This window comes from Triturus cristatus, chromosome 3_1, assembly GCF_964204655.1.
Source record: "Triturus cristatus chromosome 3_1, aTriCri1.1, whole genome shotgun sequence".
In the NCBI taxonomy this organism is placed as follows: domain Eukaryota; kingdom Metazoa; phylum Chordata; class Amphibia; order Caudata; family Salamandridae; genus Triturus; species Triturus cristatus.
In genome coordinates, this window is record NC_140583.1 from 561,361,908 (window position 1) to 561,381,745 (window position 19,838).

Consider the following 19,838-nt stretch of genomic DNA (forward strand, 5'->3'; position numbering starts at 1 on the left):
GACCCGTAATCCTGCCCCTGCCCCAGGGGAGGACCGGTGTTCATCAGTGCCCATTTCCGACATGGGTATATTATTGAGCACTGAGGCTGTATTCCAGACATGTGTGCGAGGAGTCTACTTTGCCGCTTATTTCCTGTTGGTATGCCTTGTCATCCTCCCACGCCCTGCCAGGCTATCAACTTGCATAATTTTAAAACTGTGTCATCTCTTTGCTGGCCACTCCAACATTGCAAACCCTGTGCATAACCCCCCCTCCTCCCTGCTGCCCGCACTGTGGGTTAAATCCACCCACCCCCCCCCAACTTGCAGAGTGACTGTCGCCCCATAATAAAAATCCCAACTGGGCTCTGCTCAGTGCCGGAGAGTCCGCCGGTCTCCTTCCAACCCCCCTATCCATATGTGTGGTGTAGGTGCTATAACATTTTATATCTAGGCAGATGCAACAGTATTACATCACATTTAGCTGTATATAGGAAGCATAAGTCTTATCTGTATACGGGGTTTTCAACCGATACGCCATCATGCTATCGCACTTCATCTGCGCCAGGTCAGGTCAAACCAAACATGGTCCCATATGTCCCCAACCCCTGGAGTCTCTCTCTGAGGCAATACACCTAAACCAACAGAGCTGTATCTTTTCCTCGATCAGCACCCCGATCCTGGCCCACTGTCGGGATCTACTACACCCTACCTCGATGTATTCTGTTGCCGGTGTCATGACTTCATAATTGTCCTCCAGCCATCTAACTAATCTTGGGCTTTGTGGGGAGTATCAAATCGCCATACCTTGCCCTCTGCCATCACTCTAAGAGTTGCTGTGAAAAGCATAGAATAATTAATGTCCCACGCACGTTTGCTCTTTTTAATTTCTAGAAAAGTTTGTCTTCTCTGCTGCACTTTCTGCGTATAATCTGGATAGAAGGTAATGAGGGCATTATCATATTTCAGTGGTGGGGCGCTCCTGGCTGCCTGAAGGATCACATCCCTATCTCGATTGTTAAACAGTCTCGCAATTATGGGTCGCGGTGGATCTTCCGGCTTCGGCCGTACTCCAGGGATCCTGTGGGCTCGCTCGCCCAAAAAGAATTTTGATAGGCCCGTGGGCTGGAGTGAGTTAGTTATAAGGTCTTCAACAAACAGGTCTACTGCCTGCCACACCGCCCCTCCGGCACGCCTATTATACGGATATTGTTGCGGCGGGAGTGCCCCTCCTGGTCTTCCATCTTGGCCTCTAAATCCCCCGTCGCCTGCGTTGGTTCTTGGACTTGCTTTTGCAGGGTTTTTGTGTCCACCACCAGCTCTGCCGTCGTTCCCTCCACTTCGGTTACTCTTTACCTCATGTTGCGGAGGTCTTGTCTGAGCAGGGACACTTCCATAGTTACTGCGTCGATTTTACCCGCCAGGTCTGCTTTGATCCCCTGTATTGCAGTCATGACATCTTGCAATGTGGGTTCCAGGCTTACTGCTTCATCGTCTGCGATCCGTAGGTGTCTGCCCCCTCGGAAATGGACGTCCAATCTCTGGGCACGACGTACTTGTCCAGTTTTTGTCTGGTGGGGGCCACGTGGACCTCTGCCCCCTGATATGATTGCGGTGCCGCTGCTCGTGAGACTACTGCTGTGGGCGAAGGGCCGAACAACTTCTGGCCGTGCCCGACTGCGCGCGGTCACCCTTCAATGGAGGCAATTGCATGTCCAGCAGTGAATTATGTGCATCACCCTACCTGCAGCCTCCTCTGCTGGCTGCCTCTTTCTCAAGTGCACAGGTCCCTCTTATGGTCCCTGGGTGCCTTCCCTGTGGGTCAGATTCTGGGTCTTAAATCATTAGGGGCACAATAGTCTCACTATTCGGTTGTTCGATCTATAATTAGCAAATTAGGCCTCACCAAAATGGCCACGCTAGGGTCGTCCTCTCCCGTTGTGTGTGATATCGCACTCACCGGTGCATGTCTGCTGTGTCCCCATACTCGCTGCTCCTTTGCCTCTATTCACTCACCGTTGCACACGATCCGGCGCAGCATCAAATTATATGGGTCTGCCCTCCTTCTCGGCCACGCTGATTCTCCCAGGGCGATAGGCTCTTTTCAGTGCTCGCTCCCCTCTTCTTCTTCGGCTGCACCGTCTATTTTTCCTGATATTAATGTTCCCACGCGATTCCGGCCAGCGGCGACCCCGACATGTTACTGGTATGTACTGTGTGTATTTCATCCCATTATGTAACTATCGCGTCTCGTGAGCGTTGTGGTATCCGTGGAATGCAGCTTGGCATTCCAGGGAAGCCGGACAATCTCGGAGACGGTTGATGTATTAAGCAGGCTGGGAGCCCCGTCTGTTGTTGGAGTGCACAAATAAACGTACCATCTTTACCACCTGGCACGCGATCTTCTATTATTTATCATCAACACAGGGCCAACTGGTTCTTGTGGATAGAATGACTATGAACTGGCTGGGCTGGCTCTGATGTCTGTGAATTTGGATGGAGTGCATTCAGCAGGGGTAGATCTGATGCGTGTGTGTAGGGTTTGAATACAATGGGTGGGGCTAGCTACTTGTGATGGCCGTTAACGTGGTTAGTATGGACCATAAAGAGTCAGGATAGTGCTTCTCATTGCTCAAAAGGTGGTAAGTTCCATTTAGCTCTTTATATGGACTTCTTTGCCTGGTTTTACTGCATAGAAAGTGTCGCTCGAAGTGCCACACATTAGATAGTAGAATGCCACTCTTAAGTACACTGCAACAATGAAAACGACACATATAAGCAATCTCAAAACTTGGCACTTCATTGGTTGTGACTGTGACGAGAAAGATAGACGACGAGGTAATGTGGACTGCCATTGGACAGTCAACATTGACAGCTACTAAAGTCTGGTGTTATCTTAAAGCTCCGAGCATTACAGCGGCTTCCTCTGGCACAGTGGACATTGTTCAAGGCAATGCGCATTGCCCGTCATGATTTAAACAGCTAGAGAATCCTTTTCTAATCACGATCCATTGTTCTTTTTAGTATCAGGACATTACGGTATACTGGTACTAAATCCCCGTATTTAGCATTAGGTAACAATATAGAGCTTGTAAAATAAAAAAAGTTTATGAAAGAATTCAAAAACAATGTATGCTGATTGCTGGCCCACGAAAGTCCATTGTTAAATCTAAATAACCACACCACTGCACTTACTGGAGCTAGTTTAAAATTGTATTTACAACGTGAAACTATGCAATAGTCTACACAACATATTTACTCCATTCTCCTGTAGAGAACATTTCTGACCGAATTAACGCTCTGTTTTCCCTGAACTACCTATCCTTTTATACACCGGCAGACAACTTTCACAATGAAAACTTAATCTGGGTGTGTACAGTATCATTTCACAGGTACTAAATAGTCTGAAACAAGGATGGTCATGAAGTATGGGTTATACTTTTCTCTGCTTTTGGTAAGCAGGCTGAGTGAGATTATTTTTAAGAGGAGAAGGCTACCCTCTTGTGGTAATTTTATGAAAAGTCACCCGAATAGTTTTTTCGTGACTCCATTGCTCCAACCCATGATAGAACAAGTTTTTTTTATAACACTCAGTCTCAATAGTCACACTACAGAAGCATGCAGTTAACAATCAAAGTTTTAAAAATCTGCGGCCCAAAAGAACATTTCTCAATGCATATCTGAGTAAATTTAGCTACCGTATTTTTTGCACATATCTGAATATTTACATTAGAATAATTTGCGAACTGTGCAGTGAGAAAGGTTTGTAAGTGCAGAAAACGCATGGTTTTTATTAACATTGCCATTTATGTACATTAAATGGAACTATTTAATTCAGTGTTGAATACAAACATCAAAAAGAAAGAATGGCAGATAATTCCTACAATTAGGCACAATATCGCTGCGTTTAAATTCGGAAAATAGTTGAAAGGACAAGAGGTACAAAGATATTCTGAAAGCTCATGATTTGCCTGATAAGAGAAACTGTAACGTTAAAATATACAACAAACAGTACGGTGATCACCTCAATGACTAAACACCCTGACATCAAGACAAATGGCTCGTGTCAATGAGAACTCTTACAGCCATATGGAGAGGTAGCCCAAGTTCCAATAGCCCACAGGACCAAACAAGCATTTGCAATGCAATCGGTCTCGCCTTTGGGACCTTATAAATGTTTAGTCATGCACTATACTGTTCCACATTACTGCAATGGACTGTGTGGCAGTGATTATAAGTTTGGCAGTAGATTTGGCACTTGTTTCAACAACTTCATTCTCTCAATCAACACAGTACCTAACACCACTTAGAAGGCAAAGAGGGCCACTCAAACAACACTCCATAAGTGGGGAAATCCTCAAACCACAGCATTAAAACCTACACAACCTACACAAACGCAACAGATGAATACCCAGTTCAAGCAGTGTAACAAAACATTGGAAGCAGCAACTTCTTATTCTTATATATCCAATTGCTCCAGACTGAGTATTATAGAGGCAAGTTCATTAATCAGAATAATACAATGCATTTCAACATTCTATAAAACGGCCCGCCAGTGCCTACAATGGGGAACAATTTTTAAACTCATAATAACTGTTCCACCCAAACATAGAGCTAAAGCCACATAGGTGGCGACACTGTGCCCCCATCACTACTCACAGGAAAAACATCACTACTCACAGAAAAATTATTTGTAGATTTACAAAGACGCATTAAACACACGAAAGTTCATCCTCATGCCCATAGGACCAAATTCATAAACGCAGCAAGTTTTGGAGTAGCAACAGACACAAAGATACACCATAAGAATGACTCCAGTCAGATCAATAAACACTTTGTCCCAAATGCTCAGACGGATATAAGGGCACATCACTGGCACAAGTGAGTATACAAATGCTGAAAATATGATATAATATAATATAACTAATAAAGTAATATTCCAGACATCCACCCAGACACAGCTGCATAACAGTCATTCACTAAAAGTACTATTTGGTTGAGAACATTTTGGAATTGAGAGAATCACTTTTCTTTAGGGCCACACAAAATGCAATGTCTACTAATCATTGGTCCTGCTTGGAAATAAACGTCCATACGCAGAGGACATATTTGTTTTGTCCCCTGGTGCCCCGTTTACATCCCTTGTGACCAAAAACATGACTAGTCAGTTGTATGTTAAGGCAACAACTATGAGTGACACTTGCTCGTGAGTAAAATCAAGTGATGAAGATGAGGGAAACATAAATATCAGAAATTACACCCATTTGAGCAACGAGCCACTCGTTGTCTTTGAACTAAAGTGCGCTAATAGCAGGCAGCTGAAAACAGGGCAGAGTCAGACAGCGTGACTGCTCAGTTCTTATAATCAGTACACTACAGGCCAGGGGTGCAGGCAGCTCAGAATGATTGAAGCATTCATTTTATTGATTAATAACAGCCATAGGAAGTTAGCTGAACTACTAAAATACAGATGTGTTAGCCAGCCTTTGCCCACACTGGGCCCCCCTGGATCCTCCCAGCTGCCAGCAGTGAATCAAACAGCCCTCCCTCTTGCCCAGCCCCATTCCCACACTGGCCCAGCACATTTCTCTGACACCAGCCGCTACTGCTTTTCAAATGATTAACAAGTAGGGGTGCCACCTGGCTCCTCTATAAATCAAAAGCAGATACCTCACTGCAACTGGTGCAATGGCAGCCCAGGACTACAACCAAAACACGGCAGGCTTTCAAATCAAAGACCAGAACTGGAAATGTGGTGTTCTTGCAACATGGAGTTAGGTGGAAAACCTGGCAACAGATTTGCTGATGGCAGCAGCAGTCAACATTTTTAAAACCACACTGTAAAAGTTAATGAAAGGCACAGCTTCTGCCAACACTAAAGCGTTGTTAAAAAAAAATCTGCGAGTGATGCATTAGGATTTCAGAGACACTTTAGGGGAATACATGGATTTATATCAGGGCAATGTTGGGTCGAGTTCCGAAGGCTCCAGTTATGCGGTCATTCCCTGCCTGACCTATCTTTAGGAATGTGATCAAATGTCGGCGATTACAAGAAAAAATCAACCTAAAATCCATTCGAATCTGCTACATACAGCTAAAGGGAGTGATTTAAATCCCAAACCGCGCCATATAAAACAGACACACGCTGCCGGGCTTGCCCAGGCACTTCCAAAACAAGGAAGCTGCTTTAAATCCGGTTCATCACCATCCTTGATAATGGACAAATTCACGAAATGTTATCAATTACACGGACAGAACTGCTTTATTCTACTTGGGATGACTTAAATTGTCACACACACACACACACACACGCACACACGCCTCCCGCCCCCCCCTCCGCACTGGCCTATAGGGCAATCGGAGTGTGGGCCGGGTTTATGGTGTGCTGGGACATTTTTTCCTTTGATTTCCATGATATTAAAACAGTCTGCAGCAAGCTCAAATCCATGCACACTTCCATGCAGAACACTTACACCGTGCGTTTGTACAAAATGCCCCAATGTACAAACATGAATCACTTGTCTTTAAGCAAATTCACTAATGGGGTGTCAGTTTTATTTCGGTACCCAGGCCTATTTTCTGTCCGACACGGATTCACACTGAAAACTTGCCACCAACACAGCTCAGTGTATAGCAATGTGCCCGTGGGGGGAGGGTGTAATCAATCAGACAGCGCCCTTCACACCTACTGGTAACAAGGGTGTGCTGCTGTGGTGGTGGGTGACTGACGTCACAACATACTGCTCGATATAGCTCCTCGTGCTACAGAAACTGACATCAGCATACGGCACTCCCTCCACACGTGTGCTCAGCGAGCATCCATTCATTGATTTGCTTGTTGTGTCACACCGATCAGCCAGCCGTGTCACGGTTGAACTTGTTTGCATGTTCACAGAAGGGACAAAACAGTCCACCCTCCTGCTTCTGCAAATAATGCGTCATGAGCATTCCCTCAGTCGCGCGCCTTTCAACTGCTGTGTACGTCAGCGAGGATTGCACTGTGTTTGGCAGCAAACAAAGTACTGCTTCCCTCCAAACTTGCTGTACTACGCAAACTTGCACGTGAGGCTGGTGATAACTGCCATTGTGACAGTGAAGCACCATTAACTGAGACACTTTCCAGTTCGCGGATAATCCAGTTACAGACGGGAAACAAATGGTGACCCTGGCTAGTCTATGTCACCTCAGCCATTTCCTGTGAGCTTTCATGTTGATAAAGTCCCAGCATTCATGTTGCGCAACAGCCCCATGCAGTACTATCTGTGCTCTATGCATCGCCACCGGAGGTGAGAAGACAAGTGTGCGTACATATCACCAAGATATGACAATGACCAGCACGCACTTTTTTTCTAACTTTAACACGGAGCGCGGTGTGTCCTTTATGCGGGCACTGCGCTCAGTGTTAAAGTTAAAAAAAAACAGAGCACGGTGTCCCTGAAGTGGACCCCACAAAAAGTTAAATAAATAAAAAAGTGAGCGCGGTGTAACTTTAACACCGAGCGCGGTGTCCTCTCTGCAGGCGCTGCGCTCAGTTTTAAAGTTAAAAAAAAACAAAAAAACAGAGTGCAGTGTCTTTGACGTGGATGCCACGAAAAGACAAATAAATTAAAAAAAGTGAGCGCGGTGTAACTTTAACACGGAGCGCAGTGTCCTTTATGTGGGCGCTGCGCTCAGTGTTAAAATTTAAAAAGAAAAAAGAAACAGAGCGCGGAGTCCCTGAAGTGGACCCCGCAAAAACATAAATAAATAAAAAAGTGAGCGTGGTGTCACTAGTGGGCGCCGCGCTCATTAAAGAAATTAAGAATAGAAAAAACATACAATTTAAAGTGCCAAGTGCTGCAGCATCGCACTTTGTGGACAAATGAGAAGAAGAAAGTGCCTACCAACTAATTTGAAGGAAAGAGTCTATCGACGCAAGTAAAAGATCCAATCCTGGTGGGCGGGGCCAAAAGCAGACAGGGTGGCAACCAGGAGGGATTGAAATGCCTCCGGTGCAATCATTGCACTGTCTTTTGCATAATTCGTGACGCCAAACGACGTGCACAAATGAAAACTGCAGGCAGAGCAGAAACAAGACTTTGGAATCTGTATTGATTCCAAGAAGCACTGCATGACGAAGGCAACGCATGCGCGCTGCTAAAGCCAGGCGAGACCTAAAAACATAGCAGGAGTAAGCTACAAATACTGGCAACCTAACATTGTACAGCATATGATCATCAGTTGTAAAAATTAACTAACAACAGGGAGCTGCAAGTTGACTTAACCAAACTCGATTTATGAGTGGCCGGTGGTGGGATACGAGTTCTTTTGTGTTTTTCCTAGGTGCATCCATTTTGGGACAACTGTTTGGAAGATCTAATGGGAAAGTGAAACAAATTTTACCATACTCCATATTCCTACCTCTTGCATTCTACTTACCTTATAGCTGATTCATAATCCCTTAAAGTCTCCTAAATTCAGTGATATAAGTCCTCAGAAGGCTCCACTGATTAAGAAGAGATTATCAAGAGGGCAACTATAGTCCTGGATACCTCTTATCCCTTTTACCTTTTTTCCACCAGTTCCTTTAACAGGGGTATCAGCTACCAGATATCCCCATACAGGGATCTAGGGCATCAGGGGTCTCTGTATGTCTGACTATTAAGAACGTGACGCTTTCAGGGAAATATATTTTATACACACATCTCATAAATAGTGGCCATTGCATTTCTTTTTTGAGTACTCAGGGGCAGATCTACAAGGACTGGCGCATCTCTGCAAATCAGCAGCGATGCGCCGGTAAATTTGCGACACGCAAAACCACCCTTGCGCCACCACGGATGCGCCGCATTTACAATGAAACCGGTCCTAGGATGCTTAGTTCCAGTCCATGGAGGACCTGGCTTGGCAGTTCGGCCTGGACTGTTCCCATGAGGCACAGGGTCAAGACTGATTTGCATATGGCTGGGTTCAAACTGGAATGGCATGGTGAGTAAAAAAACGATGGATTTAGGCCCAGATCTCTGTACTGGGGTGAATGCATGACATTGTTCTGCATTCTGTCCATCAACTGTTGTTTTTGCATTTACAAAGAGGCGTGCTGTGACGCAAGGATAGGCAGATGCGTGTCGTATCTGCTGTCGTTAGGTTGGCGCAGTGATGCAGTCGTGTCGCGGGCGCGACGCAACTTCAGCACTGTTCCAAACTGGCCTATCTTTAGCATTCTGTGGCACACCTTACGCCTGCTCCGAGCAGGCGCAAGGTTTTGAAGCAGGAGCGTCGGAAAAGTGACTGAGTGAAATCTTGTAGATTTCACTCAGGCAATTTTCCGAGGCTTTCTTGCGACAGAACGCCCACACTGCGACGGTACGCCCACATTATACCTGATGCAGGTATAATGTGGCGTAGGGGTTTACGGCTTAAGGCATTTCTCTAGATTCGTCGCAGCGTGGCGCTTGCTTTACGCCGCCGCTGCGTCATGGGGCTCATAAATCTGCCCCTTATTACGGCATCGCAGGGCAGGAGCTAAACAAGATTACACATGAAGTTCTGTAAGAGACACAAAAACACTCAGCTGTCTTATTTTTTAAAAGGTCATGATTATTTATTGACATTTTTTAAGTAATCTCTTTCAGTTGGTTAAATATTTTTAACAATTCAGCATTACTGAGTACAGTAATAGATTATCATGGATACAGGAAGTCTAGGTGCCTCCTGTCTTGATGCACACAGTAACTCACAACATGAAGGATTGGGGAGGGAGTGGAAAATCTTTGGAGGGATAACCGGCTTGAAGGAAAAAGAGATGGTTAGTGGGGAAAAACGTATTGCTTTCTCTCTCCAAGTTTAATGATATCAAAGTTCAAGGTTTCTATCAACTGAGCCATCCTGAGGTCAATAAGTTTTCCCAAATTAATCACCTCTTATTCATAGTCAGTGGGGGCACTGAAGTGGTGGCATAGGCTGAGTTCAACGTTTCTAAAGGCGCGTTGGTTGTAGATGTTACGGCCATTGTGCCTGTGTGCCTCACCCCAGTTTCCTGATTTGTTACAGGCGGACTAACAGGCGTGTATGTAGCACAATTACGGCTCCTTTTCTTCTCCAATACTTTCTTGGCTATGAAGGCTTTTGCCCTTTTAGTTGCCTCAAGTAGGAGACTGTGGGTGTGACATACCCACCGCCTAACAACTTCACAAAGATCAGAGAATTTTTTCATGTTCTCCAAGACTGCCTCAGTGAAGACTGTTTGGTTTGCAGGTGCTGTCTCCACGTGTCTACCTGTGATGCAGAGGTGTTTAAATGACCTGGGTTCCAGGGAAGGGGCTCCAGGGGAGCAGCCAGCCATAGCCCTAGCCTTTGAGAACTAGATGGTCATTTTTAGTTTGCCCATCAAGTCTTATCCCAATAGATTAGTTGGGGACGAGGGAAAATATGATAGCTGTTCACTTATGCGACTGCTTCCTATGTCCAGTTCAAGGAGTTTCGTGAAGGGGATCCTTCTCATTGCACCCAAAAATCCCTGCCTGACTGTAGTGTTTTCCGATAAGAGGGCTCTTCCTTCCCTTAGTCATGACCTGGTCGCCCCATGTCTATTTGGAAGCTGTATGGTGTATTGTTCATGAGTACCATGATGATAGGTTCGTCCTTGGGTGGGCCCATGGTTGAGAGTGCGAGGCGTATGTGGTTGTGTGCCTTCTCCTCGTCAAGCATCAGTTCCTGTCTTCCACATTGGTTAACTGGGGAAATCCTGTAGCCTCACTCTAATCATCGGTTCCCGGGGAACTGTGCCTCCCTTCCTCACCTGCACTTGCTGTATCATTCTCTAGAACAGCCACAAACTTGTGTATGTTCGCCCGTGTGGGGAACCTAGTCTCCATATAATTTATTGATAACTCTAGTGATTTTTTCCATAAATATGCTACTTAATCTTTTTGGGGGTCTTTATTTTGATATATTTGTGGGGACAAAGGTACATGGTGCACTCTTACAGTTTTAAATACTATGAGCTCAGTGCTATCTAAAGATGCATCAAACAATTCAATATGAACATTTAAAAAACAGAGATGATACTGCATACAAAGGGTTGCAACACAGGTGAAAATGATGCAATGAAACAGTGTCTACACAGTGTCAACTTTTCACAAAATACAGTTTCTAGTGAATAGCATCACCTTATGAAAGATAAAACATATACGACAAATCAGGAAACCATAGCACAGTAGCTGCATGATATAAACTATATACAATTTACTTTAAATAGTAGCACCATAACATCATTTATATTATCAATTCAACAAAAAACTGACAGGATAATTATTGATTTGTCAAAAATCTCATAGCCCGTTCCTAGTGCATGCTTTTCTGTGACCAGTGGAAGCTCAACTGAGCCATCCTGAGGTCAATAAGTTTTCCCAAATGAATCACCTCTTATTCATAGTCAGTGGGGGCACTGAAGTGGTGGCATAGGATGAGTTCAACGTTTCTAAAGGCGCGTTGGTTGTAGATGTTACGGCCATTGTGCCTGTGTGCCTCACCCCAGTTTCCTGATTTGTTATGGGCAGACTAACAGGCGTGTATGTAGCACAACCACGGCTCCTTTTCTTCTCCAATACTTTCTTGGCTCTGAAGGCTTTTGCCCTTTTAGTTGCCTCAAGTAGGAGACTGTGGGTGTGACGTACCCACCGCCTAACAACTTCACAAAGATCAGAGAATTTTTTCATGTTCTCCAAGACTGCCTCAGTGAAGACTGTTTGGTTTGCAGGTGCTGTCTCCACGTGTCTACCTGTGATGCAGGGGTGCTTAAATGACCTGGGTTCCAGGGAAGGGGCTCCAGGGGAGCAGCCAGCCATAGCCCTAGCGTTTGAGAACTAGATGGTCATTTTTTAGTTTGCCCATCAAGTCTTATCCCAATAGATTAGTTGGGGACGAGGGAAAATATGATAGCTGTTCACTTATGCGACTGCTTCCTATGTTCAGTTCAAGGAGTTTCGTGAAGGGGATCCTTCTCATTGCACCCAAAAATCCCTGTCTGACTGTAGTGTTTTACGATAAGAGGGCTCTTCCTTCCCTTAGTCATGACCTGGTCGCCCCATGTCTATTTGGAAGCTGTATGGTGTATTGTTCATGAGTACCATGATGATAGGTTCGTCCTTGGGTGGGCCCATGGTTGAGAGTGCGAGGCGTATGTGGTTGTGTGTGGTTGTGTGCCTTCTCCTCGTCAAGCATCAGTTCCTGTCTTCCACATTGGTTAACTGGGGAAATCCTGTAGCCTCACTCTAATCATCGGTTCCCGTGGAACTGTGCCTCCCTTCCTCACCTGCACTTGCTGTATCATTCTCTAGAACAGCCACAAACTTGTGTATGTTCGCCCGTGTGGGGAACCTAGTCTCCATATAATTTATTGATAACTCTAGTGATTTTTTCCATAAATATGCTACTTAATCTTTTTGGGGGTCTTTATTTTGATATATTTGTGGAGACAAAGGTACATGGTGCACTCTTACAGTTTTAAATACTATGAGCTCAGTGCTATCTAAAGATGCATCAAACAATTCAATATGAACATTTAAAAAACAGAGATGATACTGCATACAAAGGGTTGCAACAGAGGTGAAAATGATGCAATGAAACAGTGTCTACACAGTGTCAACTTTTCACAAAATACAGTTTCTAGTGAATAGCATCACCTTATGAAAGATAAAACATATACGACAAATCAGGAAACCATAGCACAGTAGCTGCATGATATAAACTATATACAATTTACTTTAAATAGTACACCATAACATCATTTATATTATCAATTCAACAAAAAACTGACATGATAAAAATGACTGATTTGTCAAAAATCTCTTAGCCGGCTCCTAGTGCATGCTTTTCTGTGAACAGGGGAAGCTCTGCGTGGTACATGGTACTAAGTGAGCCTGATAGTCTGCCAGTATCGTCTCTGGGACAAAGGTAATAGAAATAGATACGAAAAAAGGAATAACTTGAGAACCACAGGCCCCTCTTGCCACACACAAGTTACACCTTGTTTCCCAGGCCCAAATCTTTTTCCCTAAATGTCCAAATCGCACCCTGTATCACACCCAGGGGCCAAGCGTACCATCTGTGTCATGCTCAGCGGTCCACGTGACCAACACCTCTCACTCCTTTCAGATACCAGCGGTGTTAAGAAACCAGTGTCAGTGAGAAACCCTCTTAGACTAAAGAATATGAGATTGAGGTGCCAACTCCGCTTAACCAGGATAGCTTTATCACAAAAATAGCATCTTGGGAGCCATAAAGGATTATACAATAAATATTCACCTTTCATAGTGTGCCAACTATCGAAAAAAGGCGACTTCCACTGGATCGTCCCCGAAGCTAACTTGTGACTCAGCTAGGACATATAAAATAAGTAATATGCCAGATTCTGTCAGTGGCAGGGTGCACAGGTTATTTTTATACTTTTCTCCCTAGTTTGCCATATGTCAAATGCTTTAACCTCAGGTTCTGATGTACGCTCTTATCCTCTGTGATGGCTACTTCAGGACAGACCTCTGCCCTGTAGATTCAACAGAACTTCCAATCAATTGCGGTGTCTGCTCACCTTCTTTGCTGCACAAATGTGAATTTGTCCGGGCAGGGTCCCCTTCCTTTTGCGGCAGTCGGTTTCGAGGTACAAATTAGCTCTGGTGTTGGCTCACCAAAATGTTTCTTGAACATGAAATATTTAGGAAAAACAAGAGACAAGAGGTGTTTGGCAAAACAGGAACAGTTCATTTAATTAAACATTGTGGCCGGGAAATCAGTTACAGGCATAGGTTCTGAATACTGTTTCAATTTACAATTGGTCTCTGGCCTCTTATTGTACAGTTCATTGTATGCAATAAAGTATGTCTAGAGGTCCATGTAAGGTAAGGAATGTAGTTGCTGTCTTTGGAGTCATAAGTTAGTTGTCTAATGGAAAGTACAGGTGGGTCTGAACCTTCGTTGACACAATGCGGCCAGTGGGTAATGTGTCCAGATGTCCTGCATGGGGAGCATGGCTATATGTTCCTAATTCGTGTGGCATCTGACTTTATGGAGTTTTTGGGAGCGCACATACCCCTCAGGCTATGTGTGCTTTATTAGGGCCAATTGCCCTCGACCACTGTGGTGTGGCAGTGCCTATCTGTGGGATTGAGCTGGGATTTCCTGTTCATGCATTCTTTGGGCAGCCCCTACTCTGGTACACCAGGTGTGCAGCCCTTTGACACCAATCTAGATCAATTTCCCAATCTGCAATTCGGTTCGCTGATAGAATATCGATGGCAAAAATATCGTGAAAAAATTTAGATAGTAAAAAATCGACTCCCTATACTTAAACAGGTAAGTACAAAATTATTGAATCAAAAAAATCGAAGTTAAAAATATAGATGTAAAAAATATCGATTTAAAAATATAAATAAAATAAAAAAAAAATATTAAATATATAAGATGTTAATATTATCTTTAACTAAATGAATTACATTTAATATATATTTTAACTACATATAAAAATTAAACTTAATTAAAAAAAATATAAACACGCAAACATAATAATGTATACATATAAATATATTTACTTTAAAATAATTTATTAACTATTATCTTTATTAAATTTCTAAACTTTTAAGTAATATACAAATTAAATATATACATATATCAATAATTTAAAATTAAAAACCATTCTATAATTATTTAAAACATTAAACTATTAAAACAAAATTAAAATGTACATTTCGCAATACAATAAATACAACAGTAGGGAAAATGTTGGATAGCGAAATAATTAAATTTACCATTCAAAACTCCAATGAGTGCAACAGTAGGGAAAGTGTTGGATAGCAGAGGGAGATAATCAACAGGAGCTAGCTATTATGTAGAAACTCATGTGGTGTGTGTCAGAAAAAAACGAATTTGTTTTTTATGAAGGCCCTCACTCACCAACCTAGTTGGTAGCATGCTCCATCATCGGGCCCTACCCAGGGCACCGAGTATGCCTTGGGTGTGCTGCGACGTCTGTTTACAGCGTAGTGGATTGTGTTAAGTGAGTGTGCAGTGATGGTGTTAAGGGTATTGATTTAAAAACTGTCCTAAGGGTCCCAAAGTCCACAGGGGAAATGTAATCGTGGGCCCTTGGCAGTGTTAAAAGCAAGGCTGCGGATGTGTTTGGAGATAACTATGGGCTCCCACATCCAGTGTGGTCAATTAGTTTCAGAAAGGCCTTGTGTTAATTCTGGCTTTCATCAGGACCTATGTGTGAATGGTGAATTAAAACGGGAGTTTACAGAATGTGTAAAGGTTCCTAAATGTCGCATACGCTAAGGTGCGGTAAGTGTAAGAGGATGATTTCCTCTAGGTTCGTACCTGTGGAGGTAAAAGAGAGAAACAAACAAAAGAACACACATACACAATGAGTTGATATCAGGCTAGGCACTATTATCTTTGTGTGACTTCGTATCGTAGTGCCTTAGTGATAGTCGGAATTAATGCGGAGGTGTATAGCAGTACGTGTCGGCATGTGATTCTGAATTGCCGTATTGAAAAATACGCGGTACCGTGCTATATGTTCAGATGGCGGGATGATCATAAATTTTCTGACTGTAGTGCTCATGGAGACATAAAACCATTTAATTCTTACTCTCAAATTCAAAGAGTCAAACTCCATGAGTCCCTGGAGGAGCATGTCCAGCCCATTTTATATAATTAAATTACTTCCCACCCTTTTCCCTTATAAATCCACAACCCGCTACGTAACTTAAAACGCGTATTTCAAATAGAAAAAATATTAACTACTATAAATAATCAATGAATTTTCTATAATGAAATTGCTTCCCACCCTATTCCCCTATAAACCCCCAACCCGCTACGGAACTAAAACCGCAAAATTTCAATTTAAATTGTTTATATAACTACTAAAATTTTAACACATATAATAAAAATACAAACAATTCTCATACAAAAAAACTAACATCACACACATAAACTATATACTAAAATGCATAACATTAATAAAAAATGATATTTTTAACAACAATATTTTTACAAACGATATTAAACACTTCAATAATTTTTACATCGATATTACTTACCTAAAATCGATATTCTTGACCATGATATTTTGTCTGACGCTATTTCTGACCCATGATATTTTTTCCTCGATATTTGTGCAAGTCGATATTTATACATCGACATTCTTAATCTGCACCCTGCAAGTCTTGGTGTCCCACTCACCCCTAGGCTCATGCAATGTTGCTCTTAGCAACACCTGATGCCAATGCAAGCCATATCTTTTGATATTTGGGCCGCTCCATGTCTCCAGTCATATACAAAAGTAGCCATCTAGCCACCACGAAACATTGAGTCTCGTGACTCAGGTCATTATGTGTACCACTCCCTGCCAATAAAACTGAATTTCCAGGTAATCCCAGAGTATGTGGAAAAAGACTCCACCATCCCACAACCCCTGGTACATAGGGTAGTGTCTCACCTCCCAAAGCGATGCAGGAGCGTTTGAGAGTAGTATGATCTGTCGAGTATGCGCAGGTGGATTAAACAGAAACAAGCATGTATATCAACCTCTCTGGGGCTCTGTAGTGCCTCAAACCAATCCTCCTCCTCTGTCAGACCAATGTCTCCCTCCCATGCTTCTCGCAGCTTCAGCAAAAGTTCAGGGGAATAGTTCATAAATTTCTGATAGGTCAAGGAGATGGCCTTATCTACCATGGGGTCTAAGAGGTGCCGATCCTACAGTGGTGACTATTTCTGCAATTGCTCCCGCTCCAGTATGTAGGCCGCAAAGCGTGTCTCAATTGTACATATTTAAAGCATTCTGACTCAGTGGGGTTCTATCTGTTAATTTGTCCTCCTATTCCAGGTGTTTATTGGCTTCACGCCATGCCCTCACCACTGTCTGGGTGTAAGTCAGTAGATCACCCTCACCCCTTTTATAGAGCAATGATGAATAACACTGAATGCCCATAGCCTCCCAATCCATACTGTATGTTGGCTCAGCTCTGTCCATGAACACCCAATCATTTAAGACTATCAATTGCATTGCCCAGTAATATTTAAGTATGTCTGGGACCACCAGCCACCTTCATAAACCTTCTCTGCAACTTACAGAGTGCAAATTGTGAACTGTCTCCATCCCACAGGAGTTGACGCAATTCGCTATCGACTTTCTCAAAGAAGTCAGGAGGCATTTTATATGGAGTGTTCTGTAGCACATAGAGGAGTCACGGGAGGGTCATCATCTTAAAGAGAACATCCCTACCCGTCAAGGAAACTAGAAGCGTATGCCAATGAGCGATGTCACTCTGGAGACGATCCAGTTGCGGAAGTAAGTTTCTTCTCAGGAATACATCTACATCTCATGTGATGTAGATACTTAAATTGCGAAATCCATCCTGCACTACAGAAGCTACGGATCTCGATGACAGCCTAGTGATGCCACCCGTAAGGGTAAAGATGAGGGATTTATTCCAATTAATTTTGTAGCCAGCGTATTCCCCAAAGAGTTAAAATATGTGTATGATTCCATCCACGGTGCAGTAGGGCCAAGTGGCATAGAGCAGGATATCATCAGCATAGAGGGAAATCTGCTTCTCCCAGTCTCCCCCCCCCCACTTATGCCCTGTAAAAGAAGGTGTCTCTGAATCCAGCCAGCCAAAGGCTCGAGCACAAGTGCAAAGATCATTGGGCACATTGTGCAGTCCTGTCTTGTGCCCTTATGTAGAGTGAAGGATCGAGACAGAACATTGTTAACACTCGCTCTGGCCAGAGGGTCCCAGTAAAGAAGCTTGACCCTGCCACAGAAACCAGTGCCATAGCCCAGCCTGGCAAGCAGTGCAGAGAAGTAGCTCCACTCGACATTGTCAAAGGCCATCCTTGCTTCCAAGGAAATCAACACAGTCTGTTCCGCCTGAGGAGCCGTGGTCATGTGCAGCCATCCATAGAGTCACCGTAGGTTTGACCTGGTAACCCTATCTGGTATAAAGTCAAAGTGGTCTGGATGTATCACTGTGGTTATAATTGACCACAATATGTTAGCCAGGGCCTTAGCCAAAACCTTTGCCTTCAGGTTTAACAGTGATATAGACCTGTACGAGCTGCAAGTCATAGGTGGCTTACGTATCTTGGGGATAACGACTATGGTGGCGGTTCTCTGATCTACTGGAAGGCGCCCCTCCTCCCTGACCACTCTTAACATATCTAGGATATGTCCCGCTACCTTGTTTACCATACATTTGTAGAGATCTACTGGCAAGCCGTTAGGTCCTGCCGCCTTCCCCGACTGTAGATCTCAAATGGCCTGTTCGAGTTCTTCCACTGCCAAGTTTTGATCTTTCATATCTCTGTACTCATCTGAAAGAGTCAGAAGAGAAAGGTCCTTCAGAAGATCAGCAAAATCTTCCTCAAACCGTTCAGTTGTCGACCTGAATATTTCATAGTAGGCAGCAAATGCTTCTGCTATCAGTGCCCCAGTTGTATGGAGCTCTCCCCCCTTCCTCCTGAATCTCTAAGACCCATTTACTTCTCCTGTCAAGCCAGGCTATTAATTTGTTGGCATTATCACCAATATCATATAGTCTACACTGTGTTGCAAGGGCATATGCGCGAGCCTTGTTTTCCGGAGTTCCCTCAGCTCATGTTGTGTAAAACGGAGCTGGTGTGTAGTTGATGGCTAGACTCTCCACTGTCCAGTATTCGAGTTTCTAAGTTGGCGATCTCTCATTCTAACACCTCATATTGTACCTTGTGTTCCTTCTTTTTCCCTCCGATCTTTGTCTGTATCTGGCCACGTAGCACAGCTTCTAAGGCCTCCTAGAGGATACGGGGTGCTTCAACTGTTCTCTTGTTTTCTTCAAAATATTGGTCTACTCGCTCCCTTATTTTGTCCAAAAACCCCTATCTTTTAAGTGCCAGGGGTTAATCCTGGGGGTCAGTGTTGTGTCTCTGATGTGGCCATGAAGGACCACCTCCATTGGGGAGTGGTGTGATATGCCACGTGCTTTATGGGTCAAATTGCGCAACTGGCCAGCGTATAAGTGTTGGGTGAAAATGTTGCCTAGTCTGGAGTGATCCCATACCCAGCCGAGAAGTAGGTTAATTGTTTTACATTTGGGTTGTGCTCACCCAACAGGTCCACCAATCCCATTGCCTCTATAAATCCCATAGTGGACTGGACTCAGAACCAATAGGAGATCTGGATTATCTCTCCAACGTGGGATCCATTGCCATGTTCAGGTCCCCTCCTAGAATGAGGACACCAGGTGGTATCTCCATCAACAGGGCACTAAGTGCAGGGATGGTCTCCATGTTAAGTCACAGCGGTACATAGACTGAACAGATATTAAGTGTGTGTCCATCCCACATACCGGTTTGTGCCACAAAATGCCTAAGCTGGTCGACCCATGTGTGACAAGGAATGTATGGCACTGTAGTTCTAATTAGTGTGCCTGCAACCCTGGAACTAGTGGTTAAGCCCACATACGCCAACAGAGTGTATCCAAGGCCTTGTAGTGGTCACCCTTCAGGTGGGTCTCTTGCAGGAGAACAAACTCTGAGGCATGATGACGGAGATATTGGAGCACTGCGGTGCATTCAATTTTGTCACGAGGCCATTGACGTTTTCAGTTAAGACCCTCAACTGAGAGTGAGCTCCCACGGAGAGTGGTGTTGTGTGCAGTCGTCCCTGTGTGTGGTGAGGGACTGTCTGTACCTCGTCTTCCTAGTATGTCCCAGTGCCCTGCCTGCTTGAGCATATACCCCCCTACCTGAAGGAAAAGAAGATGTAAAATACAAAAAACCAACAATGAATCTGACTCCTACACTGTAAAAATTCTCCCACTCTTCTACACTGCACAGTAGGC